The following is an 8,818-nucleotide window of genomic DNA, read 5'->3' on the forward strand; positions in this document are numbered from 1 at the left end:
AGTCCACCGAAACTGACAGATCTGCAAATGGTTGCTCCAAACTTGAGTTCCAACACTCGGGCAAAAAACGCAGAAACTGACACAGTGAGTCAGAAATCCAATGAAATGATCCCGGATTCAAGAATAAAGCTATTTCTAGGCTCCTGAAGTAATGTGGACACCAAAAGCAAGCAATAGTTGTCTCTACAAGTCAATACGGAGTCTCTATCATCGAACGGAATAGGGAAAAGCTCAAAAAAATGACTTTTTTCTTTGAAAGCTCTTAACAGGCTCTCAAAACCACTTCGCAAAGCCAAAGTGACTTTTCCAAAGGTTCCTCCAAGGTCTCTGCACACTCGGATGCAAGTAAAGTCACCCACAAAGCTTCCCACAAAGCTTCTCCTTCCTCCCACAGAGCTACTGAGCTTCCAAGCATTCACGCACGCTCAGCTAGATCACCCGAGCTTTGATACCAGTTGAGAGTGCTCTCAACGGAAGCAAGAACGGAAGAAGGAGAGAGAGAGACAGAGAGCCACACAAGTTTTGGTGGGTGCAGAACCACCCTAATCTTCTTTTTCATTCATTTATATATGTGTTTGAGTATTGTACATAACTGGGGTTAAGGCACAGTGACCTTTAACCCCACAAATCGTGCACAAGTGAGCATATCATCTTTGGTGTGACCAACACAGGTAAATGCTGCCAAACCGCATCGCTAGTCACATCTCTGGCCTGTGTCAGGGTCTGCAGAAAGAAGGGAGGCATAAAAATTTGTCTCTAAGTGCATGATGTTAAGAAACTGAATGAGACCGCCACTAAGCCTAGGGCTACATGAGATCAGTGTAACAATCATGGAGGATTAAACCATACAAGAAAATCCATAGCGGAGAGACAACAACGTAGGCAACACTCAGCAATGTATTCCAATGCTTGATAAACAATACAATGATAGACCTCTTATATAGAGAGTCTCAAGGCATAGGCCTACTGTGTGGCATCCTCTGATCCACATTCAACTTGTGGTGACCAATGTCCCACATCCATTCATGTAGTCCACATCCTCTTGTGTGGCTACCATAATTCCCACAAACATACCCCTCTAGGGTACCAACACAATATCCCATCAATTGGACATTGCACATTTCAACACCCCTCCTCAATGTACAATCATATGTGATCATCTCACCTCTCACCCCCAATGATTTGGCATTGCCAAACTTACTCTCTCAACACTCCCCCTCAATGACAAATTGGAGTGTTCAACAAATGTGTGTGCATGTGTCTAGCAACCTAGACACCTTATCATCCACTTTACACACCATGCTGTGTGGGCGGGACACCCAAGTGCTTTTTAGACACCCCATGTGTCAGGGAGAAGGAACCAACCCAAGTAGTGCATCATCAATGTACACTACTCCTGCACACCACAATCACATATTTTTTTGAGCACCCGTGGGCTCGGCGGGCAGAGGACCCTCATAAACATGGGTGAGAGAAAATTACATCCATTTTATGCCAACGCAAGGGCAGGGCACCCACAATAATCTCGGTCATGATACAACATATCCATGATTTGCCATACCAGCCAATGCTGCAGCATTTTTCCAAGGCGTAAGAAAATTAGAAAATTTTTCATGTACCATATAGCATAGTGGGATAAAAAAGATGGAGGAATTTTCATGAGTACAAAGGACGAGGATAAGATCTTTTGAACCACAAAATTTAGGGTGTCGTATAACCCTAAACCAAAGACCAAAATAATCATCTTCTTCATGACATTCAAGCAACCGCCACTCCTCTTCACCTCATTCGATTTCGTTGTTTGCTGCTTAGGCTTCTCGATTGTTGATTTTCTGTATAGGAGGCAGCCACCTCAGAATGTCTCTCATTTGTGCGTGCAATAAGGATATCCCAAAAGACAGACTACCACTCGAAGAGAAAACCACCGGCTGCTTCTCTCAATGCTTCCTTATGCGATTTTCTTATGCTGTCGCATAGCTGACACTTCTCATTACTTCTTTCTTGCAAGATCTGTGCGAGGAGCTCCCTCCTGCAATGTAGAAGGGCGCCTGCATTTCCCCATCCATGGCTCCTCGGTAGCTCCTCGACAGTAGCTGGTGAGATACTATCAACAACTCTACCTCCCTGCAAGATGGTGTCTATTTCGCTCTTTGCTCGGCTTACGCTTTGGTCGGCGCTGCTACCTTCGTTCCTCTTTTCTACAGATCGTCACTTGTTCTTGTGATGTTGAATGTCGTTCAGCTGCTCTCCCTGGGCTTCTACAAGCACAACCATGTCGAGAAAGATTTGATGCAGCTCCTTGTGTTGCTTCGGCTACTTTATGCTACTGTTGTGAATCGATACAAGATGCGCTGCGATATCAAGTTGTATAATCTCTCCGGAATGGGCTATGCAGCTTCGTTGCTGCAACTCAATGATGACAACAGCTTTCTCCTTGGGCAGCTTCAATCTTCACTACGACCTCCAGTTTTTTTTCCTTCGAGGCACTTTCTTTGCTCCCGTAGCATAAGAAGCTCCTCCTGTAGCTCTTCCGTCTTCCTCTCGAAGTCCTTCATTTGCTTCAAGACCTGTTCTTTTTCTCCGACTAGCGTGTCCTTCTCTTCTTCAAACTTTGCAAAATGTTCGTTAAGCAATGCAATCTCCTCCTAGCAACAATCTTCTTTTGCATCTTCCATAAGCGGCAATATCTTTTGCAGCAACAACCTACATCAGTTTTCTTTTCTCATAATGGAAAACTTCAAATCAAGCCTTGCTCTTTCATGGGCTACTCCAAATCCAGCAAGGGCATAATCTCACACAAAATCTCTCCCAAATCAAATGATAAAGAGTGTTGCCATATTTCTTATCTATACAAAAGACATGAAAGAAAACACACTAATCTACCTAAGCTTGTGGACTACCAGCTCTGATACCATGTTAAGAAACTGAATGAGACCGCCACTAAGCCTAGGGCTACATGAGATCAGTGTAACAATCATGGAGGATTAAACCATACAAGAAAATCCATAGCGGAGAGACAACAACGTAGGCAACACTAATGCTTGATAAACAATACAATGATAGACCTCTTATATAGAGAGTCTCAAGGCATAGGCCTACTGTGTGGCATCCTCTGATCCACATTCAACTTGTGGTGACCAATGTCCCACATCCATTCATGTAGTCCACATCCTCTTGTGTGGCTACCATAATTCCCACAAACATACCCCTCTAGGGTACCAACACAATATCCCATCAATTGGACATTGCACATTTCAACACCCCTCCTCAATGTACAATCATATGTGATCATCTCACCTCTCACCCCCAATGATTTGGCATTGCCAAACTTACTCTCTCAACACATGACAGTATCCGAATGAGACTGCAAAACCCCGTCAGAGTCAATAAGCTGCCTGACTATCTCTCTACTATGTCTAGGACCAAGTGTAGAGAAAAAGTGTTTATTGACTCTCCCTCCCATCTGTATCCAAAAAGACTCCCATGCATGGAAGTCATATTCTGCTCTCTGATCTAGGAATGTTTGCAAGTGAACCCTTGCTGTAGCAAGGCACTCTTGGATCCAAGCATCTGAGGGTCATTTCTGCTCCTCCCTTTGCAGGGCTGTCAACTGCTGGTGGATACCGATCTCCCGCTTGAGTACCTCACCTCGCCTACTAGTACTAGTGACAGAATGATAAAAGTCGCTGATACTAGCAAGTGTTGTGGCCACATGTGAAGGTGCGGCCACCCCCCTACATGTGAGAAACCCAGATCTCCAAGACTACCTCTGTGAGAGTAACATCTATGTATAAGGCATCGGGGATCCTGATACTGGAAGATCGTCCTCTTAGATGGGGCTCTAAGATGGACAAAACTACTGGAAAATGGTCGGAGGTGGAAACACCAGGTGCAATGCAAACTGTCCCCCCTCCATCAAGAGCCCAGTCATCCACAGAATCTGTCAATCCAAGGACGGATAGGCATGTGCACCCTACGGTTCGACCATGAAAACAAGAGTGACTGAGACTGAATATGAAATGCATTATCTGACCAAACATCTCTACCACTAAATCTAAACAAGAAGGCATCTCAAGTTGCTCTCTCAAGGGAGTGAATACCACCTTCTCTTCCCCCTTTCTTATCGGATGGTGCCTCAACCATGTTGAAGTCACCTCCAATAATCCAAGAATCTATAATGTTAGCCCATGAGAGCAACTCTCTCCAAAAAAGAACATGGTCCCCTCTGCTGTTCGGAGTGTAGAGGTTGAGGAAACCAACCTTACGTCCGTCAACCATAAGCAAAATCCACTGGGCGCTGGAGGGGGTGATGGTATCGTGTCCAATGACCAGAGGGAGGATAGAGTTTGAAACTGATATGCAAGTACCCTCTCTGGTTCCCAAGGCAGGAAGCCAAAACGTCCGATCTGAAAGCAGTTTACTTGACTTGGAACAATCTGTGGCATCCTCTTGTAGAAAAAGAATGTTTAAGGAACCACCTGACACACCTAGATGAAGCTGATTCCTTATTAGTTGTCTGCGACGACAATGAGGGATCCCGCCCAACCCCTGTATATTCCAACTGGCTATCCTCATCAGCGGGAGGAAGTGGGTTGGAATACCTTACCCAACCTGGTGGCAGAAAAAGAACCCTCTACCAAAGCTGATCTCCTGCCATTTACGCAAGGTCCAAGGGGAGGAAAGTCCACCGATGAGAGAGAGAAGGATCTCTCAAAGGGGATGCCGATAACTAGCTCTCCAAAAGTGGAGGGTACAAAATCATGATTTGGGAGGTTAGAGAGTTCCTCAAGAGTGGAAAAGGAATTTCGCTGAGCCAATCCTGGGAATAAGTAAGAGCTTGCTGAAATTAAACTTTAGATAGTCCAAGGTGGATTCCTGCTTATATGTGCAATGAGAGGAGTTCAAAATGGTAATCATAACCATAGATGTGGATGACTTCATCATCATGGGAAACAATGATGTAGGAATTACAACCATAAATAAGCAATTGGCAAGATAATTTGACATGAACAACTTAGACAACTCAGGTACTTTTTAGGCATTGAGGTAATTAATACTCCTCATGGAATTTGGATGATTCAAAGGCAATATGCCTTGGATGTGCTGGCAAAGTATGGTATGGCAGTATGTAAACCGGATGAAACTTCTCTTGAGAAAAATGCAAAGATATTTGATGATGGTAGCAACTTGTACGTGTCACTATGTTTAGGAAGATGGTTGGAAGTCTAGTATATGTCATAACAGGCTTGAGCTATGCATTAGGCTAAGTCAACTCATGCAAAAGCCTTGCAAGAGTCACTTTAATGCAATGAGGAGAATACTTAGATATGCAAAAGCCACAATTATTCTATGCAAAGGAAGGATGAAGATGCTTGCATGGGTATACAGATGTAGATTGGGCTCGCATTGTTGATGGTAGAAACTCTCCTAGTGGATATGCATTCTCTCTTGAAGTGATGTGATTAGTTGTATTTCCTAGCACAAAAGTTGAGTATAGAGTGGTTGCCATAGTAGCATGTGAAGAAACTTGGCTAAGATTTCTTCTTGATGAGTTGGGTGTATGCATTGATGGTCTAGATATATATGTTGTGATAACATAAGCACTATAATGCTGGCCAAGAATCCCATTTACCATGCAAGGATTAAATACATAGAGGTCCACTATCACTACATCAGGGAGTAGCTTTGTTAGGCCATACTCATGTTTAGGCCATATTTGTGTGGAGGTGACAAATGTAGTGTTGTAAATTTATCCAATTCTAGAGGTTACCAAGTGATTTTGAGTGGAGGTGACCATTTGGGAAAGAAAGTCTAAACAAAGCGAGAAAGTCCAAAACTTTTGAATAGTATGTTATGTAGAAAGTAGGACTAAGGTAGGTGTAGCCTTATATTTCATCACTAAGAATTTGAAATGTGTACATCCATGGTATGAAACATTACTACACATAGATCCTATTGCGACGTTTGTGTACCGACGTTTAGTGCCCACATAGCATTAATCATCGGTATGAAAAGCGGGTTCCGTAAAGTGTCGCTATATAGCGACGCTTGCCAAAAGTCGCTATATACAACTTTTAAGTGTCGCTATATAGCGACACTGATATACTATTTTATAGCGACGTTTTCTAGAGAGGTTTTTTTTTCCATATAGGCCTTAAAAGTTAGTTTTTTCCAATGACAAATTTTTTTAAATTTTCATACATGTTTGATCTCATAGAGAATTAAAAAATGAGAGTATGTACATCAAGCCTTTGAAGCTCATATATTCATGTCCAAGTTTGAGATGAAAAAAATCAATTAAGAGCATTCACATCAACTGTTTCATCTTGAGCCAAGTCTAAGGTGCTAAACAAGTCTATCTCCAACTCTATACCGAGTTGATCTCCTATATCATCATCGTACTCTAGCATCGTACGTTCACCTAAAAGTATTTGATCATCTTCTTCAATAAAGTGTGGTGATTCTTGATGATCGTTGTCTTCTTCCTCAATATCGTGATCTCCATCTTCCTCCTATGCGATTTCATTATGCACATCTTCCTCTTGGCTCATATGGTGATCGACATCTTCTTCGCTAGATTCATCAATTGGATCCGGCATTGGTAGTGGCATCTCCATATCCACATCTCTATCTTCAAAAATTTGCTTATTTCGTGGTGCAACTTGGATCATGTACCACCATCAGAACGATCCGGATGAAAAACCACCTATATTGAAGATGGGTGCCAAATGTCGTCAATTATATATATGAAATAATGCTCAAGTACATGTATCAATGGATCTTTAAAAACGAAAGCTTCGATTAATTAAATCATTAGTATGCACCTAATCATAGTGCTCAGGAAGAACAAAAGTATCACTTTCATCAGTCCAATGTTTGGTGGAGTCTATTGCAAAGAAACCGCTACTATCTTTTCTCACTGTCACATGGGGACCGTTGTAAATAGTTCTAAACCATTTTACATCAAGAATGAAAATACTAAATCATCTGAAATCAACTTCATAGATGTCGGGTATGATTCCACAATAATCCAACTGTGAGGAGAGAAGATTGGTATCCGAAGCACTTGTTCGGCTATCTTGTGTGAAGTTAGCCATGACTCCACAATCATACATGACTCTCTTTGAATCGATGCGTTCCACGCGAAAATGTCGTCCATATGACCATAATGCACTATACTTTTTGTACTGTAAAAGAGCATCATTAAAACAATGAAGATGCATCTATTTTATAGCATATATTGCCACAAATAATTACTTAATTACGTCAAGAGGTAAGAAACTTACATGCACCATACATCCAGATTATAACTCTTGCTCGTGCTCATTTATTGTCTCTCCATCATGTTCAGATTTACGTAGAGCCAGTTGTGGCCAATGAAGTGACATGAGAAGAGCCAGACCCCGCCGTGGATATGGTTGTGATCACCTGTACATTACTCTGAATCTCATCCTTGCATTTATTCTTTCTGCTTTTGCCACTTCATATCTCTCAATCCACTTCTGCATCTCAGGGCTATTGAGGATACAAAACTTATTGAATTTCTCCATTTGCTCTTTGCTCATCTTTCTTTTAATCCCTTTTTCTTGGGGAACCTCGCCAACAATGTGATCATCATCCTTGTTATGCCAAGCTTGCGACATATCGGGATCCGTGGATGCAAGAAACTCTGTGATATATACTAATGACTCTTGCACAAGCCATCCCTCTGCCATGCTTGCTTCTGGTCTTGCTCTTTGTCTTACAAATCCCTTTAAAGTTTTCATAAACCACTTGAGAAAAGACATCCATCGACTATGAACGGTACCTGCTATAGCCTCTTCATCAACTATGTGCACAAGCAAGTGGACTTGAGTTGTCATAATGCTCGAGGGAAAGTGCTTCTCAAGCAAGCATACGGCTTCGATGGATTCCACCCTAGCCTTCTCGATGCTCGATATGGAGATCTCTTTTTGAGATATCCACCTATTTCACATGTCCAAGTAAGATATTTTCATAATCAATCTACAAATTTATCAGCTTAAATTGAAGAAAATACATTCAATGTGATTTGATAGTAAGCATACCTCACAATACCACAGAATATACCATTTCTAACATCTTCTTGTAAGCACCCTTTTATTGTAATTGGGAGGATGAACTATCAAAGCAACAAAGAAGTCATGTCAACAATATAACATAATAATAATTATGCTAACGCATCACGATTATCGGTACACTAATTCTACTTAGAATACCTGTAAGACCTTGTGCCAATCATGGGACTTGAGCCCACTAAGCTTATTGTTCTTTGAAAATGCTCCTTTCAAGCAACACATGTACCCTGTCGGTGTTTGAAAAGAGGCAATGTCTGCCTTGACCACTGCCTCCTCCCTCGTAGAGAGGATCCACGTTGCTTTCGGGAGGACAACTTTTCCCGAAGCATGCACTTGGGGCCATAAACGAGACATCCTATTCATAGCACGCAAGTCTTCTCGCACTCTCCTCGAGTCTTTGGAACCAACCAAGTGTGCCCAAATAGTGGCCCCCACATTCTTGAATATATGCATGGGATCCAAGAGATGATTGATTTGTAACTCATCATCGAACGAGCTTCCACTCGTCCCTTACATCTACACTTATAAAATCACAACATAAGTTGCAAGAAGAGATATTAACAGTTATAAAATAGCATCTATGAGCTTCCCTTCATGTTACAACAAAAAGTGACTTAAAGCGTCGCTATACAGTGGCTTTTTCCTCTGTTCTGTCGCTATATAGCGACATTTTTAATTAAAAACGTCACAAAGCATCGCTATATAGCGACGCTGTGGGTTAA

Source organism: Dipteris shenzhenensis, chromosome 6 (assembly GCF_047967505.1).
Source record: "Dipteris shenzhenensis isolate YYH24624 ecotype China chromosome 6, Dip_SZ_1.0, whole genome shotgun sequence".
Taxonomy (NCBI): Eukaryota; Viridiplantae; Streptophyta; class Polypodiopsida; order Gleicheniales; family Dipteridaceae; genus Dipteris; species Dipteris shenzhenensis.